This window comes from Melopsittacus undulatus, chromosome 2 (genome assembly GCF_012275295.1).
Source record: "Melopsittacus undulatus isolate bMelUnd1 chromosome 2, bMelUnd1.mat.Z, whole genome shotgun sequence".
Classification (NCBI taxonomy): domain Eukaryota; kingdom Metazoa; phylum Chordata; class Aves; order Psittaciformes; family Psittaculidae; genus Melopsittacus; species Melopsittacus undulatus.
In genome coordinates, this window is record NC_047528.1 from 111,548,608 (window position 1) to 111,576,231 (window position 27,624).

A 27,624-nucleotide genomic window follows, 5' to 3' on the forward strand; every position below is an offset into this window, starting at 1 on the left:
AGTCTCTTCAACTAGGAACAGCCTGTGAGCTGCTCAGGGTAGATAAGGCTGAGCAAGAGTCGGAGGCTGCCATGTGTGCAGAAGGGGACAGCACTCTAACAAGTCCAGGTCCCTCTGCACAGGAGCAACTCCACAATTCATCTAATCATAGAACAGTTAGGGTTGGAAAGGACCTTAAGCTCATCCAGTTCTAAACCCCTTCCATGGGCAGGGTCACCTCACATTAGACTATGTCGCCCAAGGCTCAGTCCAACCTGGTCTTGAAATTCTCTGAGCCACCTTAAATGTGGAATGTGTTTGACAAAATAGGAAAAGCTGCCTTAGCTTTCTTGCATGAAAAGAACACACAGTACCCATTTTACCTTTGCATGATTATATTCGAGGTCTACTAAGATGCTGAACAAGCAGCTGCTCAGAGAAGATTCACCACAGCTATAGTAAATGCATGTCTGGGAATAGCCATGGTTCTGCTGTTCTTTACACCATCACTGCCTCACCAAGGTTTTCACAAGCATGTTCGCTTCCAGTGGCATGAGTCTCAGGCAAATTACAATTTAAGTACACCTTAAAGTTAGAAACTAAATCCACTCGCAAACCAGACAGCAAAAGGCAAGTTCTCATAGCTGTAAATGCAGAGGTTATTGCCATTTTTAGATGTGAGGGGGAGGAAGTGGTTATCACTTCTCCCCAAATCCTGTTCAGAGACAGACTCAGTTTCACCTCCTAAAAATTTCCAGCACCTTAAAATAGAAACTAGCAAATGCAATCAGTTCTCTACTGGGCATGGCAACAGGGAGTTAGATCCTGGACAGAAGTCAGCTCCAACAGTATTGCTACTCCTATGCCTAAGTTGATATGAGTGATAGCTCAGATTTTTGCTGCATCTTTGTCTCCAGTCCCAGGAGGTTTATTAGCCTGGACAGAGAGCTGCATGGATGCCTGGGACCAGCTCAAGCCTGGAGCCAGCTTAGCTGCATTCGTATGGTATCAAAGGTATTAAGCTCTGAAGCTGATCTGTGCGGATCCCATATGGTTGCTCCACCATGTAAGCAACCTGTTTTATCTATAGGCTGTGCTACCCAGGAATGAATTATTCAGCATTAATAGATTTCTATTCTTTTGCCAAAGAAAAATATACTTTTTTACAGTTCTTGACAAGATCACAGAATGGTTTGAGTTGGAAGGTACCTTAAGATCACATAGTTCCAGCCCCCATGTCATGGGCAGGGATGCCTTACCCTAGACCATGTCACCCAAGGCTCTGTCCAACCTATTCTACCACAGATAGCCACAAGTATTTTTGGTCAATGTCATTTCACCCTCGTTCCTTATTTTCTTAGAATAATTAAAATGATGTCAATAAAAAAGTCTAAATATGGAGGTAAAAACATTTTTTCATAAAAAACTGAAGCAGAAAATTTGGATTCTTCAGTCTGAGATAAGGGGTTTGAGGCAAAAACATTTCCCAAATCACCTGGGTGAACAGGAACACTCATTTTTTTGCTGAATGAAGTACAAAACCAAAAATCTTAACCAGCTCCCTTTGAAATTTAGCATTTAGAGTGAAAATGCGTGTACAACTTCAGCTTTATGCATAGGTGCATGCTTCACCAACAATAAATTGAACAGAACAGGGCACAAAGACACTGTACTAAATTGCATACTGCACCCTCCAATTTTGTACTTTCAGATATTTATGGGTAGCTACAGAGTTGTAGGTGTGCTCGTTATTCACATGCAAATGGTCATTTGCACATCCAGATATGCCTTTAAAACTAAGACTTGTTTGAGCACTGCTGAAATACAACAACTCCTTGCACTGAATAAAAAGCCTAAGGTATCACAGCAAAGGGAAGGAGGAAATGCAGCAGCATTATGGGAAATGCAAGAAATACTTGAGAAGATGAAAAAAAACCAGAGATTAAAACTTGCAAAACTATAAGTCTGGAAATTTCCCTTCAGTAAAGAACAGGCTCAGAAAGAGAGATGAGCAAAACAGTATAGCCCAGTTGAAAATCTGCCCTTGCCTTCACATATGAGGGCCACAGGGATGATCAGGGGACTGGAGCACCTCCATACCAAGACAGGCTGAGAAAGTTGGGGCTGTCCAGCCTGAAGAAAAGCTGCATGGAGATCTCAGAGCAGCTTCCAGGATCTGAAGGATGCTACAAGGATGCTGGAGAGGGACTCTTCATTAGGGACTGTAGTGATAGGACAAGGGCAAATGGGTTTAAACTTACACAAGGGAAGTCTAGGTTAGTTATAAGGCAGAAGTTCTTTACTGTGAGGGTGATGAGATACTGGAATGGGTTGCCCAAAGAAGTGGTGAATGCTCCATCCCTGGCAGTGTTCAAGGCCAGGCTGGACAGAGCCTTGGGCGACATGGTCTAGTGTGAGGCATCCATGCCCATGGCAGGGGGGTTGGAACTGTATAATCTTAAAGTCCTTTGTAACCCAAACTATTCTACGATTCTATGATTAATGAAACTACTAAATATAAAATACTTGGGGTAACAAAAGCAGTCACCCCACCCCATCCTGCAGGCTGTTTTAAGGAAATGACAACAGCCTCCCTTCACTGTTACTGAAGCCACACTGGTTTCTATCTGCTGGACTTATGGCCATAGATTTTGGCACTCATCTCTCACACCTCACAGAGTTGTGGAGAAGTAGGTGTCACTCTCCATGAAACAAAGGCACTAGCATCCAGACTGAAAACAGGTAATACTCCTTGGAAGATTTGTCAAGAAGTAAAGGACTGGCTGAAATATAGGGCCTCTTCCCTCCCCATCTCCTTCCCCAGCTCATTTACACATACTCCTTCCAAATGCAAACAGACCCACAGACCTTAGTTCTGTCCATAGACAACATGACATCAAATTGATGGAGACTATGTGACATCCAGGCTGATAAAAGAATAGCACTTCTGAGCAACACTTGAACGACAGGCAGGAAATGTGGCTTCCATAAATGGGTGAATTTACAGCTTGCTGTTTGGGAAATAAATAAACCATTACTCACAAAGCATCATTTCTCTTTGAAGTATGTCACCTGTCACTAAAGGTTAAATAACTGTCAACTGCTTATGCAAGGCTGGCAAGGGTAGGTTGTAGCTTTGCAACTTCTTATAGCCTTAATGGGGACAAGCCTCCTGCTTTAAGGCACATGGCATCACTGTCACCCAGCAATGGGAAATGGATCACCTACTATGTGCCCGTTATCAGTTCATTTTCTGTTATGATTTTATGCAGAAAACATGGTCAAAACATGGTAGGCAACAATCAGAATGAAAAAATGGGCCAAGTGCTATAACTGATGCAAGAAACATGGGCTTCAGATTTGGGAGCCAATTCATAGGAAAAGCAAAGGTCTCTGTCTCCATGACATAGTTATACCATCACCCTGTGCCTTTGTTCCCCACATATGAACCAGGGACAACATTCATTCTGATGCTCACAGTGCCCTAAGGAACTAGGACAACAGATTCATAGCTTGGACCATCTGGTAAAAGGGAGCAGGGCCAGGTGAATGCAAACACACCAAGAGCACCAGTGAAGATTCACATCTATGTATATCGCTCACAAGCCAGTGAAGGAGCTGACATTCTGCTCTTTTCCCCCCTTGTCCAGTGAAAAAACTACCCTGAAATTTCAGATGAGGTCACTTTTTCCACCCCTCCCCACCAGCTCTGTAAGTAAAAGACCAGCTTAAGACCCTGAAGAAGATAATAGGGCAAAGGAGATCACTGATGAAATGGGAAGCATCAGAACACATACTAGGCATTCAGACAGTGAGCTGAGAAAGCAATGCTTTAAGAAATAAGAGACAGCACATGGACTTGGTAAGCCTGCCACTTCCCACAGAGTCTGGTAAGGACAAGGAACTGGGCAGGAATTGCTTGCAAAATCCCTCAGGCATTGGTGAAAAGTGATGGTAACCTTGACAGACAGGCAATGCTGCTTTCCTTCTCCCTTGTGTAGGGAGCACACATGGATTTTCAAAATGAGAAGTCATTACAGAAGGGAAGATAATTTATATACTTGATATAGGCAAGGATTTGTGCCTACACAGAGAAGTCTCTTACAGTAAGAGTACATACGTACTATAGAAGTTCCCTCACCCTGTAGCTGGCTCATAGGGCTCAGCCACCTACCTCCCCCAAATCCTCCCAGGAAATAAAAGACAGCAGGAAAGTTAAAGCCTCTTCTCTCAGCTGGATAGTCATTAGTCCTACAGACATGGCAAAGCGGGGTCTGTTACTGCTTTTCTGCAGTACCTGTGATATTGCCCTCTCAGGCTGAGAAGCATTCAGAAATGTTATTTCTGCCAAAGCTCAACAGCACTCCTGTTTTCACCCTGCAAAGCCACATCTCAGTAAGAACTCTCTTCCCACTCTGGAGAATGGGTGCACATCCCAGAGAACCACTGGCCATTCTTTGCCTTCATTTAAGGGGCGGCAATTCCTACTGGAATACAGGGTCTGACCTGCAGATAACCACAGATTGACAACAGAGACACAAGAATATTGAGAAATGAAACTCTCTTTTCCAACCTCTTCACACAGCTTTTTTTCAAATTCAAAGTGTCCATATGGCTAACCAGCATGAAGGGCTTGCTGTGAGAGTAAAAGAATTGCCAGCATCCCAGAAGCAGACAGACATTCAATAACAGAACAGCGCTGCGATAGCGAGCAATTCCTGAATCCATTTTCATCTCAAAACCTGTATCTCCTTCTCCACACCACCAAAACTGGCAATAATGGAAGCTGGATTCTTGATGACACCATGGGGAACAAAAAGGGAGTTTGTCCCAGTTTGCTAAAAGCACAAATCCCATTTGCATGTTGCATTTAAAGATTCACACTGGTTTGGAAACTCCATACCCATTCCTGACCCCTGTGCTGTTTCCCCAGTCTAATGAAATTGAATGAAAGCTCTCAGGGAAGAGAAACATGATGCAAGACAAAGCACAGGTTGAATAAATGATTCATCACCCTTTCCTATCCAGTAAAGCCAACCTTGCCCTCAAGGGTGGGCTCTCAACCTGCTAAGAACTCTCCATTGGGCAAGTGGCAGGAATGGCAGATGAACCGAGGTTTGCCATCCTCTCCATCGCCTATTTCCTCTAGGAAGGTTTCTAGATGTATGTAGGCGGTTGCAGTGTGGCATCACAAAAAGTAGCACTCTATATCTCAAAAGTCTCCTCTTCTTTACAGGAAGATTAGTAATTTACCTTCCCTTGAGGACCATCTATGAAGGTTTGAAGGAACCAGATGGAGGAGCTGGTATGTGAGAGGAAGCTCACAGCCTGATTCCTTGTCTTAAAAACTTTCAAGTTTGTAGTGCTTTCAAGTTCAGACAAATTTAGACAAGACCCAAGTCATCTGCCCTTAAAAAGGCCAAGTAATCAGTTATCCAACCCAAATGCTGAGTTACAAGAATATCCTGTTCTCTATCCCTTTTCATGGGCCAGTGAACGTGGCAGCCCAGAAGTATACATTTCAACACAACAAGCTCTGTGTTCTTAGAGATTTGTTCTCTTCCTTCACAAGCCCTTCCAGTACCACCCAGCTGGAGAGAAACATTCATGCAAGTATTTGGCACCTTTCACACACTTGACAGCCAACAGAAATCCAGAGGCCAGCTTCCCCAGTGCCCTGACAACCCTACTGAGATGGGATATTCATTTCCATTCCCATGCCAAATGACAAGCAAGTTATAAATTGTGCTCAATCCTACCATCCCTTGTTCATTTACCATGACAGTCTTCTCTGGCTCTTGTGTGGCTAGGACCCCAGAAGGCATGCATGACCTTTTTCAAGCTGTTTTAAGTTGTCATAAGCTCTTCTGCCCCCTTTTCTGTTTTCCATCATTTTATTCATGCCTTGCCCTTCTCCCTCTATCCCTCCAACACCCCATTATAGCAATCCTCCTAGAACTTTATCTTCTCCTGTCTCCCCATCTATGAATTACAGCCTCTCTTACTTTCCTCTTTTTTCCTCTTCTTGTTCTCTTTGATGGTGTCTGTTATTTCTCTCCTCCATTTGTTGAGCAGGCCAAGCTTTCACCCAGACACTCCATTAACCCAAGCCTCCTCTGACTTGCACTGCTGAAAACAGATTAAAACTGGGCTCTCTTCACTACCTCCTTCCTCTCTGTTTTCATTTATCTTTGCTCCCTCATGCTTTTTACCTCTTCTCTCCCTTCCCACACTCTCTTCAGGCACATCATTGTACCTAGACCTCTCTTGATCTGCCGTCACTGTTTTGCTCGTCTTCCCATTCCCCATCAGCACCCTCTGAAAATGAAGGTCAAAGATGAGTCCTTTGCAGCTGCTCTAGTGCTGAGTTGAACCAAACATCCAGAAATTCCCTTTCAGGGTACACAAAGATACCCAGCATTTCTTGCAACAACCCCTGAGTTGCTGAACTAGTAGAGAGACAGAAGTATTTGTAGAGACACATTATGGGGCTGTTATCAAGATGATGGATCAACACTTCAGAACCAGCCCCTCAAATATGCTAGGTGGAAATGAATACAAAATGGGGGAGAACAAAAAGCATGACAAATAGCTGGGATTTGGTTTCCAAGAGCAAGATTTGGCTAATTTTCCCTCTTGCACATACAACAAAGAAAGGGGTGACAGAATTTCAGAAATAGGGCTGTATTTACAGTAAACCTGAAAACCATCCAATTCTTGGACTTCCAATGTCAGAACTGTTCATTTATTTACACAACACTTGAGCAACTCACTAGTGAGTGCTGAAACTTGTGGGGTTGTATTTAGTTGTCTCATTATACAGCAAACCAGAGGAGAAAATGCAATAATGCAAGACTCAGGAAAGAATTTGAGACTGGACTGTCTCTGATACCCTTCCTCATACAGCTGGAGCAGGGCAGTTTTTCAAGTGGTAATGTGCAGATGACAAAGGCCTAAACAGGTGCAAGAAAAACCATGAAGAAAAACCATGAAGATGGTGCAATTAGACCTTTACCAAAGCAATGCTGACACCTACCAGAAGAACAGAAGAAGATTAGGGAGGTTATTGCAGTTACCTGATACGAGAAAAGACTGAGATGCTACGGGTATTCATGACAGACATAAATCTGGGAACCCTGGATGAAAAGAGCCCTTTCTTCTGCTGCAGAGATGAAATTTCCATCAGGGTTTGTATAGGATGGAAACAGTAAGCTTCATGCATGTTACTTCCAGAACTAGAACAGGACTATGCATTAAGAAGCTTAAACCATAGGCACAACTGGCTTAACCCCAGCTTCTTAAATACCTGTTTGGTCTTGGGTAAGAGAACTCCACTTTCACCAGGGTTGGGTTTTCTTCTGCAAGCACTGTGGCACTCAAAACAGCACTTTGCAGCTTCTCTGTGGCATCATTTCAAGTAGCTACCTATTTAAGTTATTTCTATACAACAGAGGGTAAAGCCTTTTAAGCATTAAATTTTTACACTGCTGGTTGAGAACAGCCGATGTGTTCAAACAGTGAATGAAGCAAACCATACAGGCACAGACTGACACAAAATGGTTTCCTAAGTTTTCTTTTGTTATGGGACTAAAAGGCACAGTGACAAAAATAAGACATATGGAAGGCTAGCTATCGTACCAAATTGAGAAGCAGCTCAGAATTCCTAGCAAAAGAATGGGATCATAACTCAACAGGCATTTCTGACAGCAAAACGTGGAGAAATGACAAAAAAGGGAAATCAATGGGATATTGTATTACCTGGCTATAAAGTATTCAAGAAGGATAGATTGGTGCCAAGTTTTCTTCTAGCATAACTCCAATGACTTCAGTAGAGTTACAGCAGTAAAGACACTGGTCCTCTAATGCAGAGACCATTACAGCAGCAATAGACTCAACTCTGACAGCATCTAGTGACATGACATCATTGCAGACACAGTCTCAGTTTAGCACCTGTCTTGACAAGAATACCAAGCTGCAAACATAATTTACAGTTATAATACACCCTTTTTGTTCAAATGAACAAAATGAACAATGAAGGAAATCAAAGAGGAAAGGATGCCTAACCTAACAGGTAGCTGAATCAGCTATAAGAAGACCAAAGTTACACTGTTTTAGTTTAAGTGCCTCTTGAAACTGCCAATTCCAGGCTACAGGGAGAAGTGAAAATTGTTCTTCTGTTGAATCAGATGAGTTAAAATAAAGGTAATTATTGATGAGCTGATTTATACCTGTGACCAGTTCATGTTCCTAAAACAGAAATCACAACAAAATTTAAGTCTTTTAGGTGCACAATCTACCATTTAATCAGAAATCAGCAAGAAAGTGTTAACACCAGCCATTATATCTGATGTGCAGTGTGGTACATGGCAACGCTCAGATTATTTTGCCCTGTATGTGTTAATGATTTGTAAAAATAAGTAATAAGGTAAAAAACGTTTCAGCAGTAGTAAGATGCATATAGACTGTAGAAGAAGATGACTTTTCTGAGGTCTCTGATCAAGCTGGGTGCACCCACCCACAGCATAAGAGCAGATCAGTCCCCTGGTGCAAATGGAAGGTAACACACAGTAGAAAACACAGTTTGAACTGTCCACACATTATAAAGCTGCAGCTGGTAAACTGTGACCACTCAGGGAAGAGACCTGGTGTCACTGGGGACAGCTCAATGACAGTCTGATCAATACACACAGGTAGCAGAGAAGGGCAAGGAGAAGCAGTGGAAATCTGTGGTTGATGAATGTGCCCAAGTACATACTAGTACCACAATATGAATTAGGGGTATGCTCTCATTTAGAATGCTACATTCAGTTCCAGCCAACAACCCCTCTGCCCCCATGGTACCATACAGCTAAACCATCAGGGATCAAAACAACAAATATGATTACTGCCTGCATGAGGCCACAGATGCTTCCAAGGACAAAGTTAGCTTTCATCCTAGTGGGGCAGACGCCTTTGCTATGGAAGATGACTCAGGGACTCCCTAAGGCCTCATCTTCAAAGGCAAGATGAATCCCGAGTAATAACATCCCTAAAAAGCCACAAAGTTCCCTCACAAAGATGACCAAATAAGGAAGCCAAGTATTTCCAGCATTCATTAACAGGGCTTCAAAGACAAGGAGTCAGATGAGGCCTGATCACTGGCAGTGGGGTTACAGTATCTGCACTGACCCACAGAAGCAGGAAACCACCCTGGTGCAGTGTATGTCTCTTCATACCTTCATTCCTGTTTCTGAGACACCATGCAGAGCTTCATAAGACCCATCCGCATAGGAGACAGCTTTTGCCTGGTTTGGCTAAGCAAAATGTGTCCAGTTTGTGAGTCTACATCTTTGCTAAAGCAGGCACCAGCAGTACAGCCTGAACACAACGTGTGTGAAGAATACACTGGCACCTCCCACCCAGCCAACTGCCCATGCTTGCCCCCATCTTTCACTATTTCTTATACCAGAACTAGAACACCACTAGCTCACCTAAGGCCCACTATCCACCCAGCCTTGCTTACCAGCTCATCTCACTAACTGTGAAGAAGGCTAGATGAGCAAAAGAAAGGTAAAGTGAAGAGCTCAGCTGTATCCCACTCAGATCTGGGAGTCACAGTGAACCTGAGCAGACCACAAAATAAAGCTCTTCTTAATTCTTCAGATGGAGAATGTCATCACTCTCCATTTGTCTCTGGTAAGACTGGAAAGGAGGGGAAGAAAACATCCTCCTTGGGACTGAAAATGATCTTTTGACCTCCCAAGTGAGACACTAGTTTTCAGCACTACTGCATCTTCTTTCTGCTTAGTGATATCCTCGGAAGCAAGTTTGCTGCCATAAGAGAAACTGCTGCAGCTGTAAATAGTGATGAACACTGAATATTCCTTACAATTTCTGGAAGTCTCTTGTGTTACGCCCATGACTGCACTCTAATTATCCGATTAGGAAGCAGGAAGAAGAGCACATGGCTTATTGTGTCCAGCCAGATCTTGCATACATCACTGCAACTGTGAATATCAAACTAATTGTTCACAAATTAGCAAGGCCAAAATTATTCACAGAAATTCTCTGAATAATCTCAAATAGCCAATAAATTGAGGAAGGGCGAAAAATGATGATGATCTGCTTATCAGCAATTCTGAAACACCACCAGGAAGCTGAGTTTGCCAGGCTTCTCAAAGTTGTTGCAGCTTTCACCATAACAAGTATGTGAGTTTGACAGAGCAGTGCAAGCTACCTTTGAAGTTTAGTGAACAACAGGCTCAAATATGACCAAATTTAAACAAAGACAGAATGCTTCCAAAGCTGTCATGATTCCCCCCCCCCCATTATCTATAAATTGTTTGCCCAGTATTTCATGCATGTTATCACTGCTGACAATGTAGTCAAGTACATGATGCTAAAAAAGAAAACGGCTTGTTCAAGACAGACTGTGATTGCACACAGCTTCAAGTTGGGTTTACTTTCTCTCCCTCCTCTGACAAATCCACTGACCTCCGAGTTCCCTCAGCTATTCTTTGTATGGAGTTTTTAGTGTTCTGCTTTTGTTTTAACAGCTCTGAGCCCTTTTTGAAAGTGCAGTATTCTCAACAGAAGAGGTAGAATATGAATTGAAGCCTTTAGCTTTTTGAGGCTCTTATATTAGATGAGCATCTAACAAAGTTCTGGGAAACTTCACTTTCTGTACTCTTCTCAGCAGTTTGTCAGGAATCTCTTCGCAGCATCTCCTCCCCCACCTCTTACAAGAAGAGGAAAAGTTCCTTCTGCAGGAATTACTTTCACTAGAAGAAGGAGATGCAGGGGAAGGTGGTAATGAAAACCTGTTCCTCTTTCTGGGATACGAGACAGACAAACAGAAATTCATGACAAAACCCTCTGATGACTAATTCCTTTTGTTGCAATAAATGTTGACAGCTCTCCACCCCCACACAGACACACACTTGATTTCATTAGATATGCTCAGATGTGTATTCTAACTGAATATTGCAGAAGAGATGTACGCCCTGGTTGACAGACAATAGAGAAGAAGGCAGAATATTTCACTGGTCAGATACACAAAGCTGCTTTCCAGTAGCAGGATCAGAATACATATCATGACTGTTCCCAGTACAGCTTCATTACCACTAATTGCCTGGTCAAATCCTACTTACTATTAGAAAAAACACGTGTACTACTTGCCAGTGCCCTTTTCCTCTGCATGCATGTGCTCACACCCAGACTACTACAATGCATTTCCCATTTACTCAAACTTCCCATACAGATGCACATGCCTCTTGGGCATCAAATCACTTTGCGAGTCGTAGCATAATGCTTATTCTAGCCTGGTGATTAAAGCATAGCCTGCCACCTTAAACAGGTATGCAATTTTGATAGATGACCATGTCTTTTATGGGTTTGTCTCCTCTCTCCCCACCTTCACATGTACGTTTTTCAAAGCTTGCCCTGAAACAGCTAAAAGGGATCTCATGATTTAAAAATGAGGGCTCATCACCTTCTGATAATTAAGCTTCTTTAAGGGGTCACAAGCTGGGCAAGCAGCCTTGCAGAATGGCCCATAATCACTAGTCACTGCTAAAAAACCTTGCCCATATTATATGAAACATGAAATAGCTCAAAATACAAGGAATGCAGCTAGGAATTCAACCCATAAAGCCTTCTTTGTGAGACTGAGAAGCCTCAGAAGTGCTTTGAAAGGCTTGAAGGAAGAGAAATGATTTTAACAAAAGAACAAAAAAAGAAAACTTGAAAGAGAACAGAAGTTCTGAAGTGTGTGGGGGTGGGAGAAGTCTTCAGTGTTAGGAACACCAAAGAGATCTCTAACTCAAAGCTACCAGAATAGCTTAAACAAGCTGAGGTGGCTGTGGCTTGATATTCTTACTTCGGCAGTGACTGTAGCTTGTTGCCCAGGGGACTGCACTCTGGATCTAGCTGGACTGTGGTTTAATTCTCTAGAGTATGTCTGCTCCCTATATCCCAACAAGAGTAGTTTAGCTTCCAGGAGGTTATGGAGCTGTAGGAAATCACAGCCTACCATTTCTAACCAACACCTAGCATAGACAAAATGGCACAGACTAGAGGAAGAAGGCCCATGCTTGATGTGCATGGGCTGCCCTCCTCTGCCCACAGAGCAGCACCCAGATGACCACTGAAGGGCTGAGATGAGAAAGGGGCTGGCAGCTTCTTCACTGTGACAGAATCACAGCTTGAAATTCCAATCTCCTCCCGCTCCCCTGGGGTAGTTTATGAGCCATTTTGGTTAGTGAACATTGGCTCCTAAAATTAATGAGCGTGTCTGTTTTCAACATACGGTCAATTGCTGATTGTTCTGATCTGGTGAGCCAGGCTGATGAATACACACCACCCACAGATACAGAAAGAGCTGGGCTTTCCTGCTGCCTGTTGAGAAAAGTGAGGAGGAAAAAGAAACAATAGCAAAAAGCCCCATAGGCAAATGGCAAAGGTACATCAGGGTGACTGCACTTAATAAGGACCTGAACTATCAAAAGATACCTTCTGCTGCAGCTAAGGTTTTACTGAGTATTTTGAGCTGGTTATTTCTCTTTTCTATAGTCAGTAACGGACCCCGAGTCCTAGCCCTGGTCCTAACTGAATGACAAATCCCAGCCATAAAAAAGCATCTCTTCTCATGGGAATAGGTAAAAATATCAAATTCTCACACACGGGTCAGCTCATCCCCTCTCACAGTAACACCAAGCCACAGCTTACACGTCCACCTCTTGCCATCACGCCAGTACTATCCAGCTGATTCCTTTGGGAAGTGGCTCAGCACAGCTGGAGGCACACATACACATGGCCGTTTGACAAAGTGACTGCATGCACTCACTACCTGCACAATCACGCTAGACAGCAAGTACAGCCAGTCAACCCAAAGTGTCAAGTAATAAAAGTTCTGACTAAGAAGCAAAAGAAAAAAGCCAAATACCCCTTATAAGTCATAAGACATGCTGCCCACGAATAGCTTAAACGTTTTATGCCACTGCATACATCGTATGTGCCAATCTACAGCCATGTGTTCACCTCATGAAAAATACATGAGGATCTAAGCTGCATTAATAGTGTTTATGAGTCCATCACCTGGACAGATACTTTCTTTATGGTTCTAATGGAATAACAGAGAAAGACACACAAAGACTAAAACCTTCTGAAAGAAAAACCAGTAATCTGTATTCCTGAATTCCCCAACCTGAATTCTTGATGCCCCTATATGAAAAGAAAATATACTCTGACAAAACCAACATACTAAAGCACCTTCTTCATTTAAAAATAAAGCATCTGCCATATAAACCTTGCTATATGTCTGTCGTGTACACATCAGGCCGAGCTTGCAGGAGAGATGAGATGAACTGAAGCTGGGAACAGGAGGTGGCTGGTATAACAGGAGGGAAAGGAAAAGCAAGCAGCATGTGGGTGGTGGAGCAGAGGGCAAACAGGAGAGATGGAAAAGCAGAAAGGAAGGGAAGTTAAAGGGAGGCAAGGGAGAAAGGGTGGGATCGATCACTGAGTCTGTATTAACTCAATCACAGGGTTCTGATGATCTCTAAATGGACTGAGCTCTGCTCTCATGGTTTATGATACCAGCAGAACCACCGGATTGAATTACAGTTCTTCGATTGATCGCTCCATATCAATAGCCTGACTTCTCTACCCACCAGCCAGCTCCTCCTACAAAAAGCCAGCTTTGATGACAAGCAATGTTTCCTGACATTTTTTAGTTGGAGTAAATCAGTGTGAGAATTGAATTGCTTTCATTGACATTTCACAGGGAGAGCACCATGGCAGGTACGGCTGCCAGTCCTTGATAGCAAGGAAAGGGCAGCTAGGAAGAGACAAACACTTTTGGGTATACAGTATGCATCCCTTTGAACTCGGCAGAGATGAAGGCTACTTCCATATAAAACATGCCTGTATCCTCATACCATACATCCATACCTTTCAAACTGTCTCATTCACGTCCACTCTTACTGAGCAAGCATTGGTGCTACTAAAAGCCACTGCCTTTTTGCATTTTACTGAGGGCTGCAGATCACGCCTGCCTTACTACTTGCTCAGGAGAGAACAGAGTACATTAGTGTAAAGTGTAGGAAGGCATCACTTGCAGGACCCTGCTGTATTAGGTGCTGCACAAAGAGGAAGAGTTTCTGCCTGGAGAACTTAATATCCATATGTAAAATTGGAGCTCAAAGATGGACACAGAAAGGGTGAACTACACAGAAACAAAAGAACATTCAAACAGCTTGAGACATGCTGCTCTGGATGAAATGCCAATCTAGAAAACCAATTAAACCTCACACTCATTCGCAAACAGGAGCAGAATCCAAACTGTTACTTTGATGAGTTTTAAGCTCAAAGCTTAAATATTTAACTTGCGTTTCTGCCCAGTCTATTTGTTGTCTCACTTCTGAGCATTCAGGTTTGTGACTCTGGATTTGAAGGCACCCCAACAGAAGAAAACTTCAGAGGACATCTGAAGGAGAAAGTAAAACCCTGTCCCAACTCTGCCCACTTTTATAGGGAACTCAAACTTCTCTTTTTTTCTGGAAGAAAGGATCAAAGCACAAGGAAAAACATTAAGTAACCATTTACCAACACTGCAAATGCAGAATGAAACAAGACAGAGACTGCTTCACCTGCAGGTGGGACTTCAAACTGTCTGAAGTCAGCAGCTCTGAACTGACAGAGGGGGACTATGGGCAAGATGAGCAGAGTGTACTAGACTTCAGCAACTCTTCACCTTATACCCTGACCCTTGGTGGTTACCAGGTAGCAAAAGCCTGAACAATCTCAGCATTGTTCTGAGTTAATCCATGTCATGCTAATCCTAGGCCATTTTCAACTACTTTTGGCCCGTTGCCTTCTCATCCTTCCAAGTCTAATAAACAAGTTTTAATCAGGCTGGGACATTCCTAATAGCAGCAAGCAGGAAGACAGAAAGATGACTTTAAAAAAATCCTTGAAGCTTATAATGACAATTCTCAACACCAAGGTCAAATCTTGAGCAATCACCGCTATCAAAGGGCAGTTCAGGCACAGGGCACTTCTTTAGACTTAGATCTGTAGCAAAGCAGCTGTACCCTGAGGCGAAGACACCATTTCACTAGAAGTCTGCAGCACCTTGAGCGAGAGACACACACCCACAGCGAATGTATTTCTAACTTCAGTAACTATCTCCTTTTTGGAACTGCCAAGACAAGTGATGCATCGATCTTCCTACAGCTCACCCTGCACGATTGGTATTAAGGCTGTGTAGGCGTCTGGTGAAATGTTCACAAATTTCTCTGGAAAAGACAAAGAAATCCACAACTGTAATCAAATTGGAGATGCTGAGACCAATACAAAAACTCCTTCATAAGGCAGGCTCATTCTACGCAGCCAGAATTGAAACTGAGCCATTACTGAAATCTCATCCGAAGACCTTTGCGGAAAGCACTTGCAATACTATCTGCATGGACTTGGAAAGTAACCTTTGCAGAGGCAGCAGGGCAAGCTACATTTGCATTTTAAAACTAGATACAGAACCAGGCTGCAGAGACATGATGAAAAGGAAAAAGAAATCCATAGCTGGCCATTGAGATCCCTGCGACAGGCACCACTTGAGTGCGGGTTCAGTGACTGACTTTCTGTCAGGACTTAAGGCTACAACTGCATCTGATCTGGCTGAATGATCATTATCAGCTCCTGCTTCATGCATCACATCTGTGTTTTGGCTCACTGGGTTTCAAAACCTATGCATACATGACAGACACAGCTCTGAAGGTATAGGCAAGAGACACTGGTGTGTCCCTCTGTGGGCTCACATTAGACCCCTGCTTCAAGAATCACTCCTTTTCCGTCCTCTCTCCACCAGGGAAAACTGCCTCATTGATGGAACTGCCCAAAGGGAAAACACACATTTAGAAACTGCCACCTACATGTATAACTAATTCATCTCTCAGAGGTAGAACTGCTTCTTATAGCACACTCAGTAAATGCCACTGTCACTGGAGAAAGTCCAGGCCCAGGAGGAACTGCTTACAATGACAGCACAAATCTGTATGACTAGAACCCAGCTTCTAACCTTACTGGCACAGCCTCCCAACATATTCCTCCTCCCCCCTAATGTTAAGATTTAGCATTTTCATAGTGGGTGCAGATGCTGAATTTTTTGCACATGAAGTTTATCATCTAATCACAGCATAAAATGCCAAGTAACATTTGCGTAATCAGACTGAACGCATAAATATCCTATAGTTACACAGTTGTTACAGCATATCATTTCTTAGTTTTCTGCTTTTACAGCTATCTGCAGTGACTTCAATCACCTCCTAAACATTAAATGATCTCTACAGAATGTATCTCAGGTGGGGGATGAAAAGGGAAACACTGTTCTTACCACTACAGAGAACAGCAGGCAGAGATGAAGGGCATGAGCAACAATACTTCCTCGGACCCCCTGGGACGTGAATTCCCCACAACCTGCCCGTGGCCCCAGAGACACACACCCCAAACTCTAGCACTCTGCATCACAATGGCCTTCTCCCTTTTGCATTGTGAGGCAGCCCAGCTCAACATGTTCTAGAATCAGCACTACCCCTCTTTGGTGTAAAAGGCCCTTGCAGAAGCTCCGTTTTCAGGACCTAGGACATAGGAAACTTGTGGGTTTAGTTACTGGTAGGGCAAGGCTGTTGCCTTTACTGGGGTCTGGTGTTGTCTTCAGTTTCTATATGTACAGCATCTCGGTGTTACAGCGCACTTGTAAAATTACTCCCCTTCTGACACAGAATGCAACTCATCTAAGAAAGAACAAATAGTGAAGGAGATTTCCCTACCAAATGCCACTATTTTAGTATCTACTTCCCTTTCCAGTTCTGATGAAAGCTCGGAATTTGTGCTTGTATAAAAAGGAATATTTTGAAAACTCTGGATCAGCATGATAAATTTAACACTCTTGAAAAGAGAAGTTAAATGTTTACACCTCCTTGAATCAAGCTCTTTGTTTCAACTTGTTGAATTAGTTACTCCCCCTTCCTACCTCCAAAACACTCATGCTCAAAGAAGATACCATGTTTTCTCAAGGAGGATTTACTAAGTTTATCTCACTTTCTCATTGTCCTCTACATAGGACGATCTCTAGAGTGTGTGTCCTCTGATGTAACCTGGATGCTTGACCAGCAATACACCATAAATCACCCAGAGGGGACCACAGCATCTTGGGAAACTCAAGCCCAAGGAATCGTATCTGCTTTTTAGGGGTGGGGATAACAGAAACATCTTCTGAATGGAAGCTTTCTGGTCAGATCAATCAGTAATTCCAAAGGGAGATAAATACATTGATAAGACATAAATATAAGACAAGACACTGGTTGTTTATCGAGGAAAAATCCCCCATGCATGCAAGGAATACTGACAACAGCTTCTTGACCAGTAAATGTGAATTTAGCAGAGCAAGACAACAAACTGAACTCCAGAGACATCATTATGGAGGTGGTGCTCATATTGAAGTGAATGGAGAGGCTCTGAATACTTTCATGTTTCAGAGGGACCTGGCTTATTTCTGATAGGGCATGAACTTCCAATAATCTGACAGTTTAGAGATCATCCTAAAAAGCAACTGGAGTATGAATATCAGCTTCACACACACATATTCTCAATCTGCTTTTTGCCTGGTAAAGACCCTGTTAGCACATCATGCTTTTCTGGCATTTAAAACAAACCCCAAAACCCAAAACCAAACACCAATTAAGGGACAGATGAACAAGAGAATAGGCAAGAAGGATGCTAGAAAATCAGATAGATTAGGACTAAACAGCTGCAGATTTCAGGCATCATCTTTCTTCCAGTACTGAAACTAAAAAAAATCACAAGGATCCATGAAACAGAGTGAAGTAGCTTCACAGTGTCCAATATAAGAAGACCCTGCTCGTAAGCTCTGTCAGATGCAGGCAGACCTAGCATATCTGGCAGCATTAGCAAGAGGCCCTGGAACAGCAACTGGCATCTGGCACTTACCACTGCAAGCACTTTCTCATGTGAAGCATAAGCAGCACTACCAACAAATTCCCACTGGGATAGATATCATGCTGTCCCCAGTAGGGAAAACACACTGATAAATTGGCTGAAAACACTGAGATTTGCTAGTTCCATGGAAAACACTGAAATATGAGCTGTCTGCACCATTTAAATAAGCCGCATAAAGAGGTCCTCATGTCTCAGGCACAGGAAAGACACAAATGACTTCCAGCCCTAGCAGCCAGGCAGGGATGCAGCCACTGCTCTCCACTTTGCCTTGTCCAGCAGGAGCACAGAATCAAGCATGCATATTATAACTCACAGCAGTTGTGCAAAGCCAGCAGCAAGGAAGAGGGCAACACATGTGAAGTACTCTTCACTCTCATCAGACTATGTTTAAGTGGCCTGGGAGTACCTGATTGCAGTCACAGTCTCCTGCTGAGCTAGATGGTTACTACAGAAGGCAGTTTCCAGCTGGACATAGTAACTTTGGCCACAAAGGATGAAGGCTCAGAAAGAGAGATGAAGGATGAACGGACTGTGCATCTGTTCAAATCACAGTTTAGACTACATCTCAGGGTACCATATTCATACGCAGATAAGCCTAAGCAGATGTGCCCTCCAAGCAGCTCTTGTATGAATAAAGCACACCAACCAAGGGCTTCAGCTCAAGCTTCCTCACAACATTATTCTTTTTTTATTATTTTTTTTTAGATTTAAAAGCCATTTATTGCCCATTCAATCCATATCAGGAAACAGAGTAAAATCACCATCAATTTCAATTAACTCTTACTAGAAACATCCCATTTCTGTAACAACCGAACATCTGTCTGCTCAAGTGTCTCAGAGCTCAGACCCCCAGGTACATTTAGCTAGGGTAGGGGGAAATTGCATCACTATTCCAAACCCAGACAAGGCTAAGATCAACAATGACTTCTTTCAGAAGGCTTCTGCAGACCTTCTTACTGCTCCCTTACCTGCTGTAGGACCAAAAACCCAGTAAGCAAACACTGACCATCTTGTATCAGAGTGACTTTTAGGAGTCAAGAACATTTCAGAAAAAGAAGTATGTGTAAAAGAAATATGTACTTCCAGCATATTAAATATTCAGTACAATTTCCATACATGGTTTCATATGCAGAAATGGCTTTAAAGATCATTACAGAAACTCTACTACCATTCAGTATCTTCCAAGCTTTGGCCAACACAGTACATTACTTTTGATCGTAAAGAACTTCTTGTTGATGCTTCAGAGAGTGCCTGTAGAAAGCTGTACAGAATTCTGACATTCCAAGTTACCAGCCTGGAAAAACAAATCATTGTCTTTAACATAGCCCCATCTTTATTTGACAGGGCCCTTGAAGACAGTGGGCAAAGGCCTGAGCTAAGATGCCTGCATCCTTTGTCTCCTTCCTTTTTTTCTTCAAACGCCTCCCCAAGACATTAGACCAAAGCATCCCCCATGGGGACAGCTAATTATAAAGCAGCTCCTTTCCTTTACCAGGTTACTGGCAGCATTACAAAAGGTTGCAAGTTCTTGTCCATCAGACAATGCTTATAAATAACACAGGGTCAGTACTGTCCCTCCATTTTAATCACAACTGCATAAATCTCACAGAATGACTCCAGAAGGATGGGAAGGGAGGAAGATTGTCCCTCTGAAACACTTCTCCTTTAGACACACCTGACCACATTAAGAACAAGCAACCCAAAGACATTAAAGGGGAGAAAAAAAAGAAGACACCAACAAAAGCCCAAGGGAGTGCTCTGAGCAGCAGAACTAATGAAGCCTCATTTTCTACAGATTTGCATCTCATGACTGATTGAGCTCGGAACATAAGGAAGAGAGAGCATCAGCTGAAACTTTGCCTGCCCTTGGGCTTTTGTAACAACTCACTCTGTGGACTTTTGCCACAGAGAGACCCCAATCTAGAAGCCAAATGGTGAAGACATAAGCTCTATCAAACTACTGAAAGCTCCCAGAAGGAATCAGCAGCACAGGCTTAAGCAGAGTTACAGCTTATTCTTCTGACAAGCACACAAAAGACCTGCCAGTGCTGATCACTCATAACCACTGCAAGCACACCGCTGCTGGGACCACACTGAACACCAGCAGCTCAATGGAGTGTCATTGCTCCAGGTTGAGCAACTACTTCCCTGGCACACAGGAGTCCTGGGCATTTATTGTGCCTGAAGCCATTTTACATGAGACAGCGATAGAGTAATTAAACTCTGAATCCTCTAGAAAGCTGAACTTGTCATTGCAGAGTGCCTCCTGATAACAGGGAACACCCTGGCAACAAGTGGCATCACACGGGCTCAAGGTGGCAAAGCAGCCTTTTCTCCCAGATTAATATCCTGCTGCACCACCTAGGAGAAAGATCCCTTTCATTCTGTAAGCACTGTGCTTAAACATTAGCTAATTAAGTTTTTTCTTCTGAATCCTAAGCCAACACTGCAGCTGGACACAATGCGAGCAGTGAGGTTTGCACTTTAGGCTCCCCAAACAATCACTGCCGCTAACCATCGGCACCCAGTAAAAGGATCAGCTAGGCAATCAAAGCACTGTATGTAAAGAGGAAGGTTCACAAGTACTAAGCTTCAATGTCTGTCAAATCCTTCAGAATCCTGTCAGTCCTGCTTCCCAGTTAAAACACTCCTGTCCTCTCCTTTCAGTAAGGCTGTCTCCCCACTGTTTATCAACCCATCCATCCCCAAAACTGGGAGGTTGCTCCATGTCACATTACAAAATGTATGACCATTTGTTTTACTGTAGCAATGAGTTTCACCAAGATTAGTGGCTGATTTTATTCCAAGCTGTACAAATACACAGCAGACACTTCCTGCCCAGATCCCATAACCATATAAATACACATGATCAGGGATGGTGGCATTACATGTCTTTACAGAAGGCAAAAGAGAAAAATACCATAAACTACCCACAATCACTCAGCCCATAGGACAGCTCAAAATTGCTCTCTTTAGTTCCAACCCAGTGCCTTTAACGCTAATCCTTGCTTAACCTGCCCTCTCAGTTCACAAAAGAGTACCTCTACTACCAAGAGTATCTGTATTACCACGAAAGAGCATCTCTACTACCAAGTCAGCAACATCATCCCTTTTACACTTTGTTCCCCAGACCCTTTTACATGCATATGTAGTGAGTTTTCATGCGAGACTTCCCTACTGCCAAATGTTATGAGCAATATGGAGCTATGTAAAACAAATACTGTTTGTACTTATAAGAAAAGAGATTGATAGACAGGCAGCTCTCAAAAGCTGAGCAGGTTAAATGGAACCACTATATTCTCTTAAGCGAGGGGTGAGATCAACATGAATAACACGGTCAGGCAGAAATTTATGAAATAATTCAGAGCTTATGTTACAATTACTTATGCAAAAACAAACACTAAAAGAATATGCGATTCAATATAATGCATATGAGAGAAGAGGAATGCTAAGTGCATGATATACACACAAGCATTCTTAAATCATAAACGTGAAATTAAACAAGTAGCTCTGTGAGCCATAGAGATAATGAAAACCTTTTTCCTACAGCTGTGCGTCTCATGGCTGGGCAGCTTCAATGGCTGACAAGGTGTGAATGCCAAGTAAAGCTTCCTCCACAGCACAGACATTCCCAGGGCTTTCTCCTGGATAAACCCTGTGGGGTTTAATAAAAAGCTGGCCTCACACTACACTTTCTCCCTCAGTGAGATCAAACCCAGGTGCTCTCATCACCTGTGTGCAGATACTCATTTTCAGAAATCACTTTTCCTTATATGCCCTGCTGTCTGAAATAGCTGGCAGGACCTCGAGCTATGATGGGCAAGGAGGGAATATAAAGGAGCACACAGACCTGAACTGTTTTGGTTTCTCTCCTTCCTGTATTTCACTCTACCAACACATGGCAGCTAGTAATGACAAGCAGCACTACAGATGAGACCCTGAGCCTTGCTTGTCATAATGATGCAAGCAGAAGCATACCAATCCTCATTTAAGTACAGCCCTTACAGTCTCACAGTTTGCTAAGGGCAAGCAGCAGCAGCTGGTCAGTTTATAGCAGTCAGAAAGTGGCACCAGAAGGACCTGTGGCTGTTAGCTAAGCAGAGAAGAGCAAGATGGGCATTCTTCCTTTTCTTCCCCAATCTGCCTGATTGCACAACTGTGTGATTAACCTTTAATTCAGTGATCATCAGGTCTTTCAACATCAGAATGAACAGAAAAACTTGTTTCCAGATGTTACTGCGCTAAGTGCAATGTGCGTGTACTGGGATTAGATAAAGGAAATCGCAAAGAATAGTTGCAGTTTCCTTTATTGTCTGCTTTGTAAGACATAAAAAGCAAAAATAACAGATTCCATAACCTTAAAAGCTTCCATAAAGCAACACGCTTACATCTCAGAACTGCCAGAAATCCTGCCCCACCAGGATTCAGCACATAGGCTTTGCTAGCCAGACCTTCTGTACAAGAGCTGGAGTAAAAACAGGCAGATGCAGCCGGCACAAAACGTTCAGGGTGTTAGTCCCAATCCTACTGTGAGCACATTTAGCAAGTCATTTTACCTTTCTGTCTCGTTTCTTTATCTGTGAAATGGAAATGCCGATACTTAAGTAGAGGAATTCAAATGAAGGAGCACATTCAGGAAGGCTCTAAAATGCAACAGCAGTGATTGTCAGAGACCAGAGACAGCCCAAAATAGCTGCAGGAATATTTCACCTACATCCTTGTTAGACTCTAGCTATTCCCTGAGGTGAGAGATATTAACACAACAGTACCTCTTACAGATTTAGTCCAACATCTTAGGAGGAACCGAAGTCAGCCCAGGCAAGCCTGTCACCATCAGTGACCTAAAATCACTCCCCTTGCAATTTAATATTCAGTCTAAGAATTACTCTGAGTATGTACCCCAACCAGTTTTAGCAGGCATGTTTCTTCAGAAGCTCACTACCCAAACACTGAGAAAACTTCAATTCACAATTTTATTCTAGCTATAAGCTAGTTCATCCCATGTGTTAGCACTGTTAAGCTTAAATAGCCTTTTTCCCTTCCTGTGCTCTATTTTGTCTCAGCATATTTCCAGAAGCCAACTGCATGCCTTCTATGTCCCTTCTGTCTCAGGGGCTGCGCAGTCCCTGTTCCTACCAAGGGCTCACTCTGAATCCCAAAGCAGAGCTGTAGCAGAACTGACCCAGCCTTTCTGCCATTATAATCCTAGTACTTATTAGGCATCTTTTTCCCCCCAGGAGTACACAGTAGGTGAGTGCATTGATTGCCAGGAAGAGTAAAACAACACTGAAACACATCACAGAAGTGTGGTGTTCCTTTACAGAGTACGCAATTGTGCATTATTATTTCCATTGCAAAAGAGGCAGCCAAAACACAGAACATTTCTCCTTGCACAAAAACACCATGGTAGAGGACTTGGGTTCGCAGAAGATGCAAAACCCCAGCTAGGTCAAGGATCCCATATAAATTTCATCCTATGGAAACAGAGACAAACTCAGGAACTCTCTATCTTTGTGATCAAACACTGCGTGATAACACTAGTTACGTTCATAGCTACATCAAATCCTTGACACATGTAATTTCTTAGATTACCCTTAAATGGGGGGGGGGGGGGAAGGTTAAGGTGGGAAGGAACAGTAAACACTGAGTTCAGGAATTAGATTACAGAGGAAAAAAGGGGCTACCCAAAAACACATCCCTGCTTTCTGCACACAGCAGCAAGCATTTACAGCAAGGTCCAGCTCCAAACTCCTCAGTTCCAGGTTTGCCCTCTCTCTTATGCCTACACCAGTCACATACCACAGCATCTGCCACTGTCTTAATGCAGGCAACCACAGCATTTAGTGAACTCCCATATACCCACACAGCTCTGTGAAACATCTGGCAAGCTCTCTCCCCACCCACAAGCTCTACATCTTCATCCATCCATTCCTGTAGATCCAGCCAGAGCACCACCACCCCTCCTGATGTTCAGCTCCCCCCTTCTACCCTCTTGAGGTGGTAAAGCACCCACTGCCTGTGTGCTCCAGAATTCAAGCTTCATTGCATCATGTCTCTTTAACAACTACAGAACACAGCAAGACTCTTCACAGAGGTCTTGCCACATCAGCTGACTCTCAATTGGCTGGCTTTGCTAGGGTATCAGAAAAGGATGTGTAAGTATCCCAGGCAGGGAATTATAGGATGACTAGTCCATGTGAAAAAAGTTTCTTCCTAATCCTGTCAGATGCTGCTTGCCTTAAGCCCTGAAGCTCAAAGATATCGATCACCATCTCCTTTTATCCTGCACAACAGAGCTCTGTTTACTCTCTAATTCCTTGGCCATCCTTAATCCCACTCACTTGACAACCTGAGCGATCTCCGGTGGCACTGACTTCTGCTGCCCCAGTTAGGAGGAAAGTGCAGATGTACTTCTCCATTTCAGGCAACTGTTAGCTTGTCAGGGAAAAAATGACGAGAAGATTTGACCCAGTAGCCTCTGCTCCATTAGAGTTCATCTAATGTCTGTGTGTGCATGAGCCAGCAAACCACTGCAAGAGGTAAGGCTTTGCTGACCCTCCAAATGACTAGTAAAATCACATCCAGGTTTCTTGGGTTAGGCCTGATGCTACTGAAGGGAGTGGTAAAGCCAGTAAGTGGGCTGACATTAAGCAGAATCTGGTTTATGATGTTCACCTGTGCCAAGACCACTTTTATTTCAGAAACTGGGAGAAATGAAGCAATCTCAGAGTACCCGAGCTCACACCTTCAGCAGGAGAAGGCTGGTAGCCACCAGAGTACATTGCACACTACCACGCTGAGCTTCACATTTTGCACCCTCAGCAAGGAACCCAAGACAAAAATAATATACTTGGAATAAGAAAACCCTACCCCAACCCTTTTAATCTCACAACCTAAATACACATGCTCAGGTTTAAATTCCTAGTCTTTTTCCTCTCATAAAGCCAAATTGAACGTAACTACCATCTCCCACTCACACATAATTACACAGTACTGTCCTGCACCAGTCACCATTTCACTTACCTTTGGTGCGCCCTTCCATACACAGCAATACCAGGCTGGGAGGATCCTGTTGGAAGTCTGTCCTCCAACTGCAGGGATGCAGTTGTGTTCATCATTTATCCCAGATATTCACACATTGAGACCATTTTGATGCTCTTGCCTGATCCCTTGGCATAATACAGGCTGTGGATTTCATGTAGTGCTTCCTGAAGCAGCCCGTAACTCCTCTGGGCATTTTCTTAAAAAGGCCAGTCTCAATGTTTCAAATCCACCTCAATCTATTACAACTTCCATGGGATGCAGCAATCAGTATTACTCCAGCCAACCACATAGTATTGATTTATACAGTAGCATGATAAGATTGTCAATGGTTTCTATTCCAATCTTCATACATCATCTTCACACTTTCTAATTTTTGAAGGGGAGAAGAAAGATCAAAAGCTGAAGTCCCTGCTAGGTTATTGAGCAGAGGGGTTTAGTATCAAAGACCTCCATTCTCTTCCTCTTTGCTAATCGCTGTTAATCAGAAACCCATCAGGGTGATCAAACAGTCCAAACTGTTTCCTCCAAGCTGTAACCTCACATAAGCAATGGCACATACTGCAGGGCTGGGGTCTTACCCTGCCAGGAAGGCATCAGTGGCAGGGCCACACCATCCCATGGACACTCTAGCTTTTATATGGCAGGACCAAGCCTGCTAGTTCCACAGCAGTGGCCAGGAAAACCTCTCCTTGTTGAAAACTTGATGGTTTTACCTCAGTCTTTGTGTTCTGCCCTTTGAGACAGCTCCAGGCTTGAATGAGCACACTGCTGCTCAACTGGGAGATGTGCTGTCTACTCATGCCCTCCTGCAAGGGCTTTTGTTGCCATGCTTCCATCACCAGACAGGACAGTCTTGCAAAATATCTTTCTTTCTATACAATCTGCTCAGAAAGGAGGCCAACTTCAGCTATGGCTTAATAGTTGAACACAACCCTCATAGACATAGCACAGACAAAGAAGAGAATGAACTAAAGCACATGGTCCTGGCTTTTTTATAGCTGCACTTGAGGCACGCCTCTTCCTTTGTTATCCCCTGAATGTCTCCACCCTACATACAGGTGGGTCTCAGTTACTCAACACCATTGCCCACAGCTTCCATCCATTGCCTTCTAATCAGGCCTGCAGCAATGATACCCCCCTCCACATGTGCAGGAGGTTAAGGGTGGGAAGGTGAAGAGATTTGGGTTGTTTTGATGACAAAAGAAACAGAGAAGATGAGGGTCTTGTCCAAAGTCCCTGTAAAGTGCTTTCTAAAGTAGGCTGCCTTGCTTTGCCAAGCAGTCCCTTAGTTTGCCTGACTGTTGGTTTCCACACCCTTTGCTGTCCCACTTAGGCTGTGCTGCCTCTTCGCTTGTCTTATTTAAGCCATGGGATTGGCAAAGGCCACCTTTTGGCACAGGAGCATGCAGTGGATAACATGAAGAAGCCCTGATCTCAGCATGGCTGGGATCAGCAGTCAGCAAGATGCTGCCACAGCATCCTTGGTGGATGTGTTTCAGATCTGAATACCCCCTGAACACAATATAGAGGACAATGCAGCTGAAAGAGGGAAGATACGTGCACCCGACTTAGGATATTCACCTCTTCAGAGTCAGCAGTGATAATTATCTCCAGAGAGCAACTCAGAGCATCTGTCTCTCTGCATTGACTGTACAGTGAATTAAGACATGCTGTCCTTTTAACACAGGCTAACTTAGATGCTTTGAATTAGACAGGGTGAATGGAGCTTCTTTCTTTCCCTCCCCCAATAATTTCCTAGTGTCGCTTAAATGCTAAAGAAATCACACGGAAAATTGGGCAGAGAGAGTGCATTGGTGTCACTGACATCTGCCTGAGTATACAGCTGGGGATATTAATAATCATTTCTTCCATCAGAGCTTGAGGGACTGGGGACTGGGGTGGGGGGATAAAAACCCAAGTGTTTTGTAGCTTCCTGTTTGAATTAATCTCCTGTGACAACTGCTGATTTGGGTTTGTGATTCAATCCTCCATATGTCTAGCTCTATTGGTCAATTAAGTGCAGGAGGTGATTGGGAGAAGCAGTGATGCTCAGACTGATTATAAGAGGAAGCATCACACAGCATTTAGGACATGCAAAGCTGGCTGGCACGCTTGGCATTCACACGGCCAAGCTGAGCATGAGGTAGCTGCTGTATTTCAGGTCAAGGAGATTCTCCTTGGCTCCTGCAGGGACAAATCACAGCTGCTTGGCTGTTGACCATTTGTGAGCAAGAAGCAGCACCATTGCAGGGAGGGAACAAAAAAGCATGAGGAATTATGGGGAGCAGAGGATCAAAGAACAAATACAAGACTACAGGAATATGAATAAGTTCTTCCATTACCTATTGATGTAGGAAAACAGGTACAATCTAAACCAGAAAGGTTAGGAGTAAGGGACCAGCAGAAAAAATGAGAATCAGCTTAGAATAATCCAGGTTAGCGCATGTGAGGGAAAATAAATGGAAATTAAGACATTGAAAGAGAGGTAGAGATGGAATTTGGTAATGATCAAATAAGGGCTGTGGGAGATGGTGGACAGCCAGTTTAGTTACAGATCTGCAGTGCTCTATAGCAGCAACAAAAGAGTTAACACAATGGTGTGCTTCA